This window comes from Apteryx rowi, unplaced genomic scaffold, assembly GCF_003343035.1.
Source record: "Apteryx rowi isolate R43461 unplaced genomic scaffold, aptRow1 scaffold_661, whole genome shotgun sequence".
NCBI lineage: Eukaryota > Metazoa > Chordata > Aves > Apterygiformes > Apterygidae > Apteryx > Apteryx rowi.
In genome coordinates, this window is record NW_020450940.1 from 137,969 (window position 1) to 154,246 (window position 16,278).

Consider the following 16,278-nt stretch of genomic DNA (forward strand, 5'->3'; position numbering starts at 1 on the left):
GCCGCCCCCGGCCGCTTCCCGGCGCTGAGCGCCGCTCCCCGGCGCCTCCCCCGCCGGCCCCTCGGTTTGGGCTCGGAGCCAGGCCGTAAGCCATGAGGCTGTGAGGGCAGGAATGCAACAACCCTGCAGTGCTCGGCAAACACCCTTTTTTGTCCGTTAAACGTACCTCACCCTTCACGCCCGGGTGCCCTCAGAGACGCCCTGCCTGGCGAGGGCATCGTGTCCCCAAGACATCTCCCGCGGAGGGCACGTCCCCGCCATGCGGAGGGCCCGGGGGGCCCCCCGTTTCGGCGAGGCCTTCCCTCACCCGAAAAAGAGCGTGGTTCGGCTGTGCGAGGGCACGTACCTCTGCCCTCGGCTCTGCCTCAGCGGCAGCCCCTCGTATCTCGCCCTCCTGGGCCTGCCCGGACGCATTCAGCCACGTTTCCTTTCCCGAAAAAAAGGTGCTTCCCCAGCACCGTGACCGTTATGGCCCCCATGACGCAAACTGCCCCCGGTTCGGGAAGGTTTTCTCGCCAAAATCCCAGCCTTTACCTCTGATGGTTGTGGGTGACCCGCAAGGAGAAGCAAGGGGAGCACGGGTTGAAGCTGTAACCTCTGGTTACCAGTGTGATAGGGGAAAATTGCTTTATCATGCAAATATGGCTGTAAGCCACTTCCACGTAAAGCCAGCTTAGCGCTGAGCGGCTGGTGACCCTTGCCTGCCTGCTAGACGGTGCCTGCCCTGTCCTTGAAGCAAAGGAAACGAGAGGCACGCCAGCACCGACGTGCGCTCGCCACCTCCAGACCTTGCAGCGCCGAGACACGTCCTCCTCCCCCAAAGGCGTTTCTCTTCCACGAAGCTAATCCCATATCCTGCCAACCGTTCCCTGCTGCCCCAGGAGCCCCCCATCCTGCCACCCCGTCCTAACTATCCACAGCCGTTACCTACACGGACCATGTTTCTGCTGGGTTGAAACACGCTGTTACAGGTTTTTCTGCATGTCATCTGTTCCTGCTATTGCTTTCAACAACAGCCAGCAGAGTGTGCTGTGAACATGTATGAAAACAACATCCTGCTTCTGGGATTTCATACATGCTTAAACACACAGGGGTAGTTTTTGAATGGCTCAAACCTTTGCCTGAGTGGCAAGCAGTTCCTCTTGTCAATTGAAATATTTCTCTTATCACAGATCTCTGTACAATCCAGAAACTTTTCCCTCCATATTAATTATGATTACCATGTCATAATCAACTGTCCACTTTCAGCAAGATAGCTTCTGTATGAACTTGGAAAAGTGCTGCAATTAACTTGTCCAAATACCCTTCACAGTCAAAGAGAAGGGTCTATGAAATAAGATATTTAGTAGATGAAAATATAAATTATAATCCCGGCCTATTTAAGGTGATTAACAGTAGATCAGTGTCACTGGCTTCTGGGAAATGGCTTGTGAAATGATGCAATATGAAGATACATGTCTCTCCAACCTCATTACTTTCTCCTTTAGATTTAGGAAGTAAAATGGTTGTTGGTAAATACATTACAAGTAAATACATTACAAGTAGGTTGAAGCAAAGTGTTTACTAGATCACTTGGAAGTGGAATTAACTGCTTGAAGGGCAAGCAACACTGTTTGGATCCCTTATTTTATTCTTATCACTTTTTCTCCCTTGTTGTTCTGTTGGAGTAGAAGTTTAGGGAAGAGCAAACGTCTGAACTGCGCTCGAGGGATTAACAAATAATTCTGTATCATTCAGAAACCAAAACTTCATTAAAGTGAAGATAAGATTAAGAGCCTTTATCAGGACGTAAGGGTAGAAGGATATCATTATTATACCACAAAGTCCAAATTAAGATTAAGAGAAAATCCAAACATATAAGCAAAAGCACGTTCATGGACAAGGCACTCAAAATTATGTCAGCTGCAACTAAACCATGCAATGCAGCTAGTGTTTGACTAAGTGAAACTGATTTAAAACATACATTAGAGTTCTTTTCTCAGCCTCAGTATGACCAGGCAATCAGAGCAGAATATTCTTCCCAAGTCTGCTATCGTATCAGAATGAATCAAGTACAGTGTAACTAATTTTCACAGTCATGGGAAACTTATAAAAACAATAGTTATGCATTAGCAAGGGCCTACGCTCTGTCTCACACACTTCTGGTCATGCATTAATACTGATATTACTAAATGCACATGGTTTAGTGTGTGCACCACACAAGCTAATAATTGTAATGGTAGCTGTGTGTTAGATTCTTATGGAACTGTATGCCAAGTAAGACTTGCTGGTAGCCATGTATTAAATAGTCGCTGTCATTAATCAGCACGTGAAGACACACATTAATTCATACCGATGGAGAACAGCATCAGCGAGTAGTTGAGTACAGGCAGGCAGCTAACCAGTGCTTGACAACTTGTTGTCCCCTTGGAGAAGGGCGCGAGCAGCAAGATGAGAATATCTGCTGACAATACACATTTTTTTAAGTTAGCAGGGTTAAGGGTCAACTGTAAAGAACTGTGGGTAACTAGCCAGTAAAAGAGTAGATGAAATTCAGGATGGATAAATGTCACATGGTGCATGTGGAGAAACCTAGTCCTAATTTTACAGAAGTGATGGTGATCTCTGAACCAGTTGCTGCCACGCAGGAGTGAGACTTTGAGTTTATGTGGGCTGTGTAAAGACTGGCTTGGTGTGCAGTACTTGTTGAAAAAGCAAAGCAAATTATAAGGAAAGGGATGGAGAACAGAATGGAGAGCATAATTATGCCACTCTGTGATCCGTGGTGAGCTCACACCATGTGTGCAGTTGTGTTTCCTGCCTCTCAGAACGGATATAGGAAAACTGGAAAAGGTCCAGAGAAAGGCAACAAGGATGTGCAGTAGTCTGGCCTGGCTTCCACTGATAGGAACAGTTGAGTGAATTTCTGTCACTCAGAAGAGAAATGCCTTCAGGAGGATATGTTTGAGGCCCATCAAATCCTGAGTGACCCGGAGAGGGTGGATAGCAGTCGACTTTTCCAGTACAAACCATCCGGTGAAGCTAGTGGGAGCCAGGCTCAAAACAAACCAGGGGAGATGGTTCTTGCTGCAGTGACACGACAGTGGATATGCGCAGTGCCTTTCTACAGGACGCACTGGATATAGGATGTTTCTCTGCAGTTTGGGGGAGGCTAGCCACATATTTGGAAGAGGGATGTAGCGAGAGCGGGTGAATAAACACCATTTCAGGCTCAGGAAATCCCCCGACTTGCAAATAGTAGGAGGCTGGGGGAGTATTAGAGAGGCGGTATCGTATGGTTTGCTTTTTCTTCCTCTTTCCTATGTGTTTGTCTATGGGCAGTGGAGGAACCAGGCCATTGGACTGATGGGACTCTGCAACTGAAGCACTACACCTCTTCCTCTTTGTTCGCTGGCAATCATGCTGTAACTGAGACTTAAATACTTGTAGCCATGTAGTAACAATAAACCTGTGTGATGGGGTCTTTCAAACCAGATTCAATGTTCATCTACACCAGGAACTACTTGCAGAGCAAACGCTGTGCTGTATATTTACATTTCGCTTTGTGATATATTTATTTCTCTGTGTCCATAAACAGAGAGTAGCGATCTGCGTTCAGTTGCATTACAGTTTCATATCTACAACCAAACCATTTTTTATCCTCTTTAAGTAAAAAAAAAAAATTGTTCCACAAGACATAGATTTAACAAAGTCATTTTCTATGGATTTGTCTTTTGAAGGGAGTGGCTATGGAGAAAACTCTCTTTTCAACTCTCTCTGCTGTCCCCCTCTCTGACAGTTCAGGTTGGAGCATGAGCTGTAGCCATATCTGAGCTGTGTAGTTAAAAACTGACCAGCCAAAAGGCATGGGCTGACTAGCTGGTTGGCTGCTGTCTCTTGGCATGAATAAGGCATTGTTTTTGCCTCATGGTTTCAAATATTTTTACGGGAGAGAACAGATAGTTGAATTTTTTGCTTAGGGAAGTAGGGCAGAAAATATCATGCTCCTTGGGTCTGTGTTTCCGTCAGATATTTAGTTTGATATGCTCATTTCTTGCTTTACCTTAAGTAAATGGCAAAATATTGCTGGCTTCTTGGTGCAAAAGAAGCATGCGGCCTATAAAAAGTAAAGGGAACTGACTTGTTAAAACCAAAGAGTGCACCTGCTTGGATTTGTACGTTCTCTTGATGAATTCACCTATGCCATAGCTCATGGATCACAGAGATATGTGGTGAATCATCCTGTTGGACAGAATGGGACATGCAGAGTAAATTAAGTTTGTCATCTCTCTGTGAGATTTTCTCATTTGCTCACCACCTGTAGGAGGGGATTTTCATAGTAATGTGACCTGTCTTCACGCTTCATTTATCATCTCCCAATTGATGTATATAATCTTGGCTGAACAGATAGATAATGGAGGAAAAACGTAAAGTGTTGAATGCTTGAACAACAGTTTTGAAAAGAACGGGTAGGCAAGAATTGAAGTGTAAATGTTTAAAGACAAAAATTGGCATTCTTCTCTGACAGGAGATCCTAATGCAAGTTTTTTGTTATTTTCTTGTTACAGGAGATGACAGGATGTGAAATTACAACGTAAATCTCCCTTATTTACTAGCATTACTAACATGGCTTTTCTGTTTTATTACTTTTATTGAATAGGACTTTAATATGTTTGCTTTTAATATMAATAGAAAACACTGGTTTCACATCTGTGAACAGGAAAATGTCATGGCATGAAGAAATAAAAGTTGCTTTTTACTGTTACAGAGATCACTRCAAAGCTGACTACACACTTTTGTTGTTGGGTAATCCAGAAAGAGAAATCTTCTTTCATTCTTTTACCGGGAAAATCCTCTTTCTCTTCCATGAGCATAAAGAATTGGAAACTGTGGCAAAACAACACACATGCTCTGGAACTGTGGCGTAACAGCCCTTGACTATTTGATGATATCTTCAATGCAAAGGTTATTAAAATGTAGGAGAGCTTTTTATTTTTTTTCTGAAACTAAGGTTCTGAGGGRTTTTTCTTTCTCCACCAGCAAATAGTAGAAGACATGTTATGGAAATGGGTTTGGAGACTTATTTCAACTGTCACAGAGTCACACTGTTCAAGTCTTTTTTTTCAAATGTACAAGCCTTTTAATGTGTAGGGATATTTGCATGCCACTTAAAAGGGATGTGTGAAGTGACAGATTTTTTCCCCTCTCAATATTCCAATTTAGCCAGTTATTTAACTCATACAAGAACCTTTCCTAACATCCCTTAGTAACTGAGTTTTCTTAAAAAAAATTGTCTAAAGCTTTAACCACTTTTCTTTCCATTAAGAAGATCTTGTGTATTTCTGAGAGTGAAAACCACTATATCATCTCTTATACTAATTTCAGAAACATGACGTCTAGCCATATTGATGGTAAAAGTCTGAGCATTCTGGGAAAAAAGTGTAGTCAAAATTATGAGTGCAAAATTCTAATCTTCCTGAAGTATTCAGGGAGCTTAAGAATGGAAGCATTTGAAAAGAGACTCTTCATATTTCTGCTTTTTATTATTCAATCGTTAAGCCCTTTTTTGAAAATATACCATAAAGACATTCTGTTTTTATGATTGTTTCCAAGTCAGCCTGAGTGGTTCCTGTATGCAAAGCGGCCAGAACAGAAAACCGTAGAACAGCTGGCAGAGTCCTCCATAGCAGGAAAATCATGTCACAGTTACCAAGATTTATGTGAGGTATGTCTCTTCTGATAACTGCAAATATTTGCAAAAAGTTTTGGTGCTCTTGTCCAAAGATTTAATCATATCTCTCCCTAAAGCCTGATTTCCTAATATTAGCAAAACAAAAACACGAGGCACTAGTAGTTCCTCTCCCGCTATTGGCCACCTGCACCCCCATGTCCCTGCTCTGCCGTTCACAACAGACACTACCAGGGACTATGACCAGTTCAGTGTGTTGAAGAAGGAGCAGGGATGGAAGATGTGGAATTGATCTTAGTGACTGGATGATGCATTGTACGTTCACAAAAACATAATTTTGAGTGGAATATGGAGCTAACATATGACTTTAGCTGCCTAAGTGCAGGACAAATGAGAAGTATTTCTAAAGTATTATGTCATCTACAACATTTGAACACAATCTGAATGTAACCTCTGAACATGACCAGAAAATAATTCCTGATCAGTATCTTAACTTGTTACCTGGATTCCTTCAGTTATTTTATTTTATTTTCTTAGGTTTTTTTTTTTTTTTTTTAATTTCCCTAGCAGAAAAGTTGGTTCAGCTTGGCCAGAAAGAGTAACGGTGACCATAGCAATTTAACATGGAACATTAATTGACTTCTCTCTTGCAACAGGGAAAAGGGGATTCCAAGGGTTTTAATTGCCCTGATTTAATTGAAACTGTTCATGAGTGAAGGGAAATTGGAAGCTTTCCTGATGCCTCCCCTCTTTTCTTTCAGGTTTGAGACATAGACTACATTCCTGTATTACTTTGCCTTCATCTAGATCTCCCACACTAATTTGTTCAAATCAAACTCTTGCACAGTAGCAGCAAGGTAAAGCCAGATCCTTCTAAAAATGTAKCATCTTTCTCTTCTGACTACCTCTGTGATTTTTCCTTCCTTAACTTTCATCTCCTCTAGTTTTATTTTTGAGATTGGTTTACCCTTTTTGTCTTTCAAATTTGTTTTCTTTGTGATTTAAATACACTGAACTTTGCCATTTGCTGGAACCCTGTTTCTAAAGATTGTGGTATGTCCAATTGTTGCCTACAATTTGGGAAAWAATTAGGGTAAGAAAAGGCTTCTCTTCCTGGCCTTACTTGGGATGCAGTGGAACCATGCTGTACTTTTCAGAAGACTGCACTTCCTTTATTTTCCTTTAACCAGAGTTTTAATCACATCAGAGGTCAATGGTTCCTTGTTTTTAGCATCCGATTTGAATTTGGAGGCAGTGAAACTGTTCACCATTTATTGAAGGCATTCTGACCTCTGTCCGCATCTGGCTCTGACCTCTGGTAGACCTGACATGCACAGATGCCAGCCTTTTTACTTTATTCACCAGTTCATTCCCATGCTGGATGGAATGTGGTATTTTTTCATGAATCTGCATATATTCTGTCTGTCCAGGGCGTGTCAAAGTGCTTAGTATTAAACCTTTATGTAACACTCAATCAGTGTTGGGTTTTGAGCTGTCAAAGTTTGGATCTAACTCAAATCACATTTTTTGCTTGCCATTTTTCTGGTTTCTTTTTTCTAGAGATTTGCAGGAAGTTCTGAAGTTTGCACATTGTCCTAGGTTGTGTTTGAGGTAGTATGAGTTTCTGCTCTTACTTAGCTTTTCTTATAAAGGGATAGAAACAGAGAAGTCCCAGCAACATCCCTTAGATTTGTTAGGTTTTCCCTTGTGTCTAACAAAGTCTGAAATTGTCTGTATAAATCTTCTCCAACACCCACGGACTTGGACAGGTTAGCTGCACTAGTCACTCGGTCTCCTCTCTGAGCAATGTAATTTCTCATAATATGTTCAAAAGCACTGGAATGTTTTATACATATTTCATTGTTTTCTGGATCTGTCTCTCCTATTACCCTTAGGAAGGGTCTTCTTGAACATCTTACTGCAGTAAAACACAACCTCAATTTATGCCCTGATTTCCTGATAACTTAATCATTTTTCTCTTCTTCTCCTCTTCCGTTCATTTCAGTAATTGACTTAATACTATAAAACTTGCTTTCTTACCTCTTCTTACTTTTCCCAAATTGGTTGCTCAAAGCCATACGTACAACATAAAATCATTTTAACTTAGGTAGAATCCTGGTTGCAAAGTTACTCACACGTGACATCAATTCTGTTGACCCATATGTTTACCTGGAAAATCCCAGAGGACCCACCTGATGCATAGTAGGCTTTCACTGGATCAGATGAAAATCATTTTACTTATCAGATTAATCTTGCAATATGGTGATTAAATAAAKACCAATGTGATCCTGATATGACATGGCAAATTCCTGGGTGGTGGTACATGTTTAGGACATGTTTGGAAATCAAATGAAGACAAAGTAAACTGGTTGGCTTCTTGGCTTTCAGACTATTCTTYCTAATTTTTTGCTTGTGGCAAAACTCAGTCCATCTGTCTCATGCTTTTGGTAGTTTCTGATGCTGTAACTCCTGATAAGTCTAACTAGATCTAACTTGACCTAACCTGCCTATACTATACCCATGCATTCCAATCTACTGGCTATCTCCTAATTCTGTTTTACTTCTAATGACTATCAGATTATAATTACTATATTGTCTTATACTAAATTCTGTACTTAGGCTTTAAAATTTATGATTACATGGGAGGTCTACATGTTCCTTGATTCCTGCAGAAAACTGCAAAAGATCTGTAAAGCAAGACTCCCCATTACAAAAGCCACAGTGGTGGTTTCATCCCAGCCTATCATCTTTATCCAGCTGTCCATTAATTCTCTATTATAGCTCCTATTAAGGTCTGTGGTATGGAGGCCAGATTTACTGGTCTGCCATTTTTCATATCTTTCCTGATGACTTCTTGAAAATTTTGAAAATTGCAAATATTAGCTTTATTTGCCCTGAACTACAAAAAATGTTAAAATATTTTTGTTAAACATATGAGATCTTTGAAATGTAACCTTGCTGTTGTATTTTCTTGACTGATATAGTATGAATAACATACAGAGATTTCACATCTATATTTTAATAAACTTTCAGTATAGTCTGTTTGCRTGAGAAAGCAGATACTTTCACCACTTACTTAAAAAGATTTAATTAATATATATGATAATGACCACTAGAGGATGCTCTTATTACTCTTCCATGAATGCTTATGTAATGGGACAACTAGTTTTAACAGTATAAAAATTTGAATTCATAATGAGTGAATCTTGCTAAGTTTTCTGGAATCAGGCATAAGGCTTGATTACATAATCCCCACCCAAATATGTTTTCCCTGACTTAAGGGGAGTCTAAGCCTGACAATATTTCCAGTTATGCAGCTTTCACTTTAATGCATTGTTGTTTTTAAAATTAACACTGCTGTAGAACAGCAAGAACTTCCATTTGCTTTAGTACATATTAAAATGTTTCATATTTGATCTGAAAATCAATAGTTCTGTTTCAAAAAGAAAAAAAATGTTTGGTACTGCAAATGCTGCACTCCTGGTTTTGCATCAGATGCAAAATCTTTTGCAGAAGGGACTGCAAAAGAACTTGGTTTTGTTTTCCAGGTTATTAGTGATTTGTTCAGTGAAGCTGGGCAAGTCACTTACTGTTCCATTTTCAAAAGACACCTAGTTTTCGAAGTGCCTGAACATTCACAACTGAAGTGTATCATTGTTTAGCAGGTACATTGCCATTGAGTTGGTTTCTCAAGCAGGCCAGGGCCTTGTCAGTAAGTTTCGGTCTCTGCTAACAGTGAGAACTGCAGGTGCTCAGCACCTTTGCATGCTGACCTTTAGGTAGTTCAAGCTGGGAGTTCSGTTTGACAAGCAGCCAGAACACCCCCAAATAGCAGAGAACTGATGAACTGCTCATTTTTGACTGAGTTTTATGCCTCTGTTTCCATGTGTGCAAAACAGAAAGGTGTCCATTTTGGTTTTAAAATGCCATTTACATTCCTAACATATAGTGGATGCAATATTAGAGTACCATTCCCTACTTGACTGCTGGTTAGTGAAATACATGTGTTTGTTAGACATGATTCGATATAGAGGTATGCCACTTGGCTAACCTGGTTTCAAATGCGGTACAATTAGACGGCTGTATTTGCACACACATCACTAATCTTCTTTTGTGCCGATTTATGCTGAAACCATAATAACTTCCAAGTGGGCCACCCACCCTGCAATGCAGGAATGCTTTTTACACAATAGACAGACCTCTGGGTTGTTTCCTTTTTTTTTTTTTTTTTTAATCATGTTCCTATGAATCTGTCATTTATAGAACAATAGATGCAAATAATCGTGGCAAAGTTCAGTTTTCTGCATGTTCATGCTACTGACAAAAGAGCATCGAGATTAGAGGAGGGAATTTTGCTTCTGCAGAAGCTGAGGTTGATGAGATTACCGCTGCTGTAATTCACACTGTGTAGTTTTGAATGGAGCAGGAAAGCTTCTAGCTGATTTCTTTTTCTCTTCTTCTGTAGTAAAAGGAGGCAGCCCTGGGAGACCCAAGAGTGAAGTGAAATCCACTGTGCTTCTGAACTAACTCAAACCACGGCTATAACGCTCTAGACTTAGGAGTCCAAGGGCTTGYGTGCACACTGAAATTGCAATCCAGYGCGTCAGAGCAGTGAAGGCAGACACAACCTTGCGAGGGGGCCTGGAACAACAAGAGGATGCCTCTGCCAGGAGGGTGTGTGTCTGGGTTTGTCAGTGGTGAGTTGCCATGCAACACTGGAGATACCCCCAACTGACCTAACTTTGCTCTRTGCAGTGCCCATTCACTGAAATCAGTACTGTTTCTCCATGTCAGTTTCAGCTGTAGTTTATCAAAGCTCATTTCCTAGACCTTCTTCCAGAAGTATTTTGGTTAAAAATACAGGTGTTTAGGGCAAAGATCTGAGAAAAGTGCGTCCTTTCTATGCATTCCGTAGGGCAAACAGTGGTGTTCTTTTTTCCCCCTGTATTTAATTTGGCTTTCAGTCAGCGCTAAGTGTACATGTTACAATGTCCTTYTATCCTTAGTGATAACGTTATGCTTTTGAGTGAGCTCTGTTGTGAGTATCCCRCACCACCAGTGAAGGCAGCTGCTTAGCAAGATGATATAAGAACAGATAAAGGATTTGGAGAACAGTTCTAGTAAAAATATATGGACACCCATGAAAAGCAAGGAACAAATTAATTAAACAGAAGGTGTCCTCCTGTTCGCTCACAGGACCTTTCAGCACCTGGAATCCTTACATTAAAATCATCTTCTGCATAAAGTTGCTCCCCCTGTGGTTATATGTTTTGTTTTTTTTCATACTCTAGCTCTATTGATTAGCAGTATGTAGTCCAACCTTGTTCTGGCTTTTAGGGAGAAGAGGAGAACTGCTCAAGATGAGCTTGCACCCCAGCACTGAGTAAATGTAGCACTTCTTAAGTTTTGGAAAACTCAAGGTCTATGGAGTCACTCAAGAACTCAAGGATTACTCAGCAAGTCCTCTTTTTCCCAAGCAGAAATGTTGTCCAGGCAAGAAAACAGAACTGGTGCTGTTTTTCCAGTATTTGTGGATGTCTAGTAGTCTATTCAAAGAGTAACGCTGTGCAAGCCAGCAATGGATATCTCAGAATGCATCCAGGAATCCTGAATGGGGACCAAGATACATGTGTAGACCTATTTTTCTGTGTACAAGCAGTGAATTCAAGAGGAACTGAATGCTTCAAAACCTTGGCACATGACTTCCACAGTCAATCTACATGTGCTCAGCTAGTCCTGGGTGTTCTGGGTGCACCCATAAAATCATTCTGTATGGACTCAATAAATCCAGTATGTGTGAACACACAGTGCTCACTGTGCAACTGCTGCACAACCTGTATGTGTTTATTTGGGATTTTATCTAGCAGAAATAGGGCAGTCTTACACAAAAATGTTACTGATTATTCTGCCAGTACCCCATTTGAGAGTCTGATTTGGGATGAAAAATCCTATGTCCCATCTATGCTCGAGGCAATTCTGCTCCAGCCAGAATGTAAAAAAAACCTTTCACAAGATAACAACGTTTGACCACCATTGTAAGTCTAATGCACAATAGTGGGTCAGTTTCTGTCATTTCTGAGTCTTCCAGCTGCATAAAAGGAGCAAACAATTTGAACTCCTTGGTTGCGAGATGGACAAGGCAAATGTACATTAGAGTTTGTCTRCTCTTGAGTGGTGAGATATGGCCCAACTCAGAGCATGCAGCTGCTGAGCAATAGTGATTTTGCTTAATAAGCACGTGAGGTGTGCCAGAAACTGGAGAAATAAGTGAGACAAAAAAGAGGGGTATGCTTTGAATTCTTTTCACACTTTCCTTTCTGGTCAGTAAACAAGCAAGTGGAGAGTGTGTTTAAGCACTGCAAAGCTCAGTCAAATGTGTGTTCTGCCTCCTAAGGCTTGATATTAATGACAGAAGATGCTATTCAGGGCTTGTCTGTGTTGCAAAAATTTAAAAGTCCTTCCTCTAGGAAGAGCAAATTCCAGACAGAAGGGGGAGAGAGGGAAAGAGAGAGAGAATACTTCACAAAGCTGTAAGTCTGAGCTCTTACACTTGCACCATACCTCTTGTGCAAACCCAGACAGCTCTCTTTCCCGGCAACAATTTTGCTCAGCGCTTGAAGTCATGCAAAATTTTAGGCTTCTAATCTAAGCTGGTCATGAAAACCATATTTGGTATTAAATTGAGGRGCATGGGTTACTGCTACGGATGATTTGGGCCCTATGTCTTAGGAAGGGCTGAACTGCATGAGTTTCCCATCTCTCTCCTTTACCTATAAAAGGAACTCCTTTGCAGAGTCCACCTGATGCTGTGCAGGATAACAGACACGGTGTCATTGCCTGTTTCCAATTTTTTATCTGGATAGTAGTTTCTCAGGGCAGGACCTGGTGCTGTAGAGACTGGCACACTGGACTCAACGGGGCGTGGAGCGTGGGCAGAGCTGGTAGATGCTTTTATTTAAAGAGTAATTAGAAACAAAACAGGTTGTTTCTGTTTTATTTAGAACTTTGAAATATTTCCCAGAAGGTACCACTTGAAGGCTGGTACATGCAGGATCCTAAGTATGACTCTTGAGGTAAAAACTGCCAAAATAGCTTCCTACCCTTTGTCTGGTCAGTGCAGCACAGATTGTGTGGCCACTGTGTCTTGCTGTTAGTTCAGTGAGCATGAAAGACTGTCTAAAAATGGCTTAAAGCGTCTTGTTTCAAACAGTGGGCAGGAGAGGCCAGATAGTCCCGGAAGTGGCATGAGAGTATCTATTTTCAGTCTGGCTATGATTTTCACCAGTGACAAAACAACGCCTGTGAGACTTGTGGGAATCACTACTGCAAATAATCCTGCAACTAGGTAAGCAGAAAAGTGGCCGAAGGTGCTTCAGCATGTGTGCCAGGAACGGCACCTCCCTCACTCAAATCCTTTCCAGCACTGCAGGGCAGGCAGCAGTGCAGAGGTACTGGATGAGTCACAGAGCTGAAGGCTGAGACCTGAACCACCCAAGAAGTCTGTGGGTTGGTGTCTCAATCACACATGGAGGATGTTCTTCCTTTGTCAGAAACACTTATGTATTTGATTAAACATGGATAATCAGTCCTGGCTTGCAATGCTGGTCACACCAGCTGGCACGTTATTCTCAGAATATGAGAAAGATTTATGTCAGAAAGCATCTCTGGATCTCAGGTAGCTCTCAGGTCCTTGTCCAGTTGTGTTGAATATCTTGAAGAATGAAGATCCCACCACCAGGTGGATGAAGGATGAAGATCCCACCAAAATTTCTTCTGTTGCAGCTTGTGCCTAGTACCTCTTGTCCCATCACTGCACATGTCTGAGAAGCATCTGGCTCTGTCTTCTCTGTAATGCCCTTCAGTGGGAGACTGCAATTAGATCACTCTCAGCCATCTCTTTTCCACACTAAACAAACCTTCTTTCCTAAGAGGCATTTCCCTAAAAGGCATTCTCTTCAGTAGAGTACATTTCTTTGATATGGTCAAGAACACATTAATCTCCGGTCAGAAACTGGCAACAGAAAGCATGGAGATAGGGCACATTTTCTTTAGATGGAGTGAAGCAACCTGTTAGAAGTAACTGTGGCCTGTTTTTAACAATGATATTAAAACCTAACTTTGTTATACCACTATGCACATTCCCTTAGGGGATAAACAGGCACTCCATAATTATGGATTGTCACTGTATGATTTCAGCCCCTTTTTTGGGGTGGTGCGCATGAAGGTAAGGTGTGGCAGTGGAGAACTTTAACCATCTATGCATTGTTCACCACAGTGAGCTGTCCCAGGAGAGGATCTCACACACTTCCCTGCTCAGCATCACAATTTGGCCCTTTTTGCTAGGTCAGGGTATATTCCTCTTGACTACAGCAGTATTCACTTTACAGACTTTTGTGGATTTCTTTTCTTCCATGACTTCACCCACCACTTCTGTGAAATTGTCTGGTGGATTTTTGAACCAGGCAAAACCATAGGATCTATATTATCTGCTGGTAGTGGGTCACACAGCTTAACTGTGTATGGTAAGAAAAAAAATCTCCTTTAGTTCAATGTGAAGCTGCCATCTGCAAGTTTCTTTTTTTGCCTCTTCATTTTATACTGAGAGACACATAAGCATTTATTACCTCTTGACCTTCTCCTTGCCTCTCACCACTTGTAGTGGATCTCCTCTCATCCTGCTCATCTCTTTTCCAAACCAATGTGTCTTAGTCTAGTTAGCTGATGAGGAAACTCATCCTTACTTCTGATCATCCTCACAATAATTCTCTGTCCTTTTCCAGTTCTTCCATCTTCTTTCTGAGCTGGGGACATAAAGGTCAATATTACTCCACTGGCATTGCAGGAGGTGTGTGAGGAGGGGACATAAAAAGGAGTTTTGGGATACATTTAACAAGGAGGAGAGAACTGTCCAGTTGTTAGTTGGTTATCTAATGTGTCTCTGGTGGGCTGAAGGCTTCTCAGTGATGTAGACGAAAATGATGACCTGTATCACTGTCACCTTTTCCTTTTTTTAGGCCCTGGTCCTTCAGGCAGCTTCAGTAAAGGTACCAGGGATGTTTTAAGTTTTTCCATATTGACTCATTTACCAACTGCCAAGCCATGCTTAAAAATAAAGACAGTCCCTTCCGTGGCCATGAGGGTGAGAACTGTATTCTTAATAGAGTGCTTTTAAAGAAAAATCTGTTCTTTTTATTTCATTCTTCTCTTTTCTCTGCCATCCACAGCGGTCAAGGGTACTGTTTCAAGGTGACATCTGAAAACCTTTCTCACTCATTTGCCACTGGGAGGTTAATACAATTCTACTGTGAACTGTCATGACTGCCCCACGGATGTTTTCCAGATTTGTTGCTGAGGTCAGTTTCAGAATTCGGACCAATTTTGTGTGTGGAAATCACCTTGTCAGGTTCAGCTGTTGACATAAGACAGCGTACTTCAGTGAGGGTCTCTAACACAGAGGCATCCACAAGAGTTATTCTACAGTGGGACTAGTTGTTTGGGGCTCTGCATCCAAGCAGGTATCACCTCCTATTGTGGAAACGGTGACATCTGGGTCTCTCTGAGTGGATGTCTGAGCACAGGATTTTTACTTGGTTTTTTTTGCAGCTGTGGGGGAAGGAGACGATTTCATATGAGGTGCCGCTCTGGGTTACTTCATTCAAAGAGCTTCAGTGGAACACAAATGAGTGAGCTTCTAAAGCCAGACTGGAATCACAGAATCACAGAATGGTTGAGGTTGGAAGGGACCTCTGGAGATCATCTAGTCCAACCCCCCTGCTCAAGCAGGATCACCTAGAGCACGTTGCACAGGATTGCATCCAGGTGGGTTTTGAATATCTCCAGAGAAGGAGACTCCACAACCTCTCTGGGCAACCTGTTCCAGTGCTCTGTCACCCTCACAGTAAAGAAGTTTTTCCACATATTCAGATGGAACTTCCAGCATTTCAGTTTGTGCCTGTTGCCTCTTGTCCTGTCACTGGGCACCACTGAAAAGAGTCTGGTCCCATCCTCTTGACACCCTCCCTTTAGATATTTGTATACATTGACAAGATCTCCTCTCAGCCTTCTCTTCTCCAAGCTAAACAGGCCCAGCTCTCTGAGTCTTTCCTCATAAGAGAGATGCTCCAGTCCCCTAATCATCTTTGTAGCCCTTCGCTGGACTTGCTCCAGTAGTGCCACATCCCTCTTGTACTGGGGAGCCCAGAACTGGACGCAGTACTCCAGATGTGGCCTCASCAGGGCTGAGTAGAGGGGGAGAATCACCTCCCTCGACCTGCTGGCAACACTCTTYCTGATGCASCCCASGAYACCATTGGYCTTCTTGGCCRCAAGGGCACATTGCTGCCTCATGSTYARCTTGGTGTCCACCAGCACTCCCAGGTCCTTCTCCRCAGAGCTGCTTTCCAGCAGGTCAACCCCCAAMCYGTACTGGTGCCTGGGGTTATTCCTCCCCAGGTGCAGGACCCTGCACTTGCCTTTGTTGAACTYCATGAGGTTCCTCTCTGCCCAYCTCTCCAGCCTGTCCAGGTCCCTCTGAATGGCAGCACAGCCCTCTGGTGTATCGGCCACTCCTCCCAGTTTTGTATCGTCAGCAAACTTGCTGAGGGTGCACT

The 16,278-nt window shown here is 42.2% G+C and overlaps 1 long non-coding RNA gene across 1 annotated transcript; it reads left to right on the forward strand.

Moving 5' to 3' along the window:
- The first annotated feature begins 6,456 nt into the window (after positions 1 to 6,456).
- On the forward strand, positions 6,457 to 11,426 carry LOC112975310. The gene is made up of 3 exons (XR_003256549.1): positions 6,457 to 6,525; positions 10,134 to 10,365; positions 11,006 to 11,426. It is a non-coding gene; the product is annotated as an uncharacterized LOC112975310 (long non-coding RNA).
- Positions 11,427 to 16,278: the final 4,852 nt, after the last annotated feature.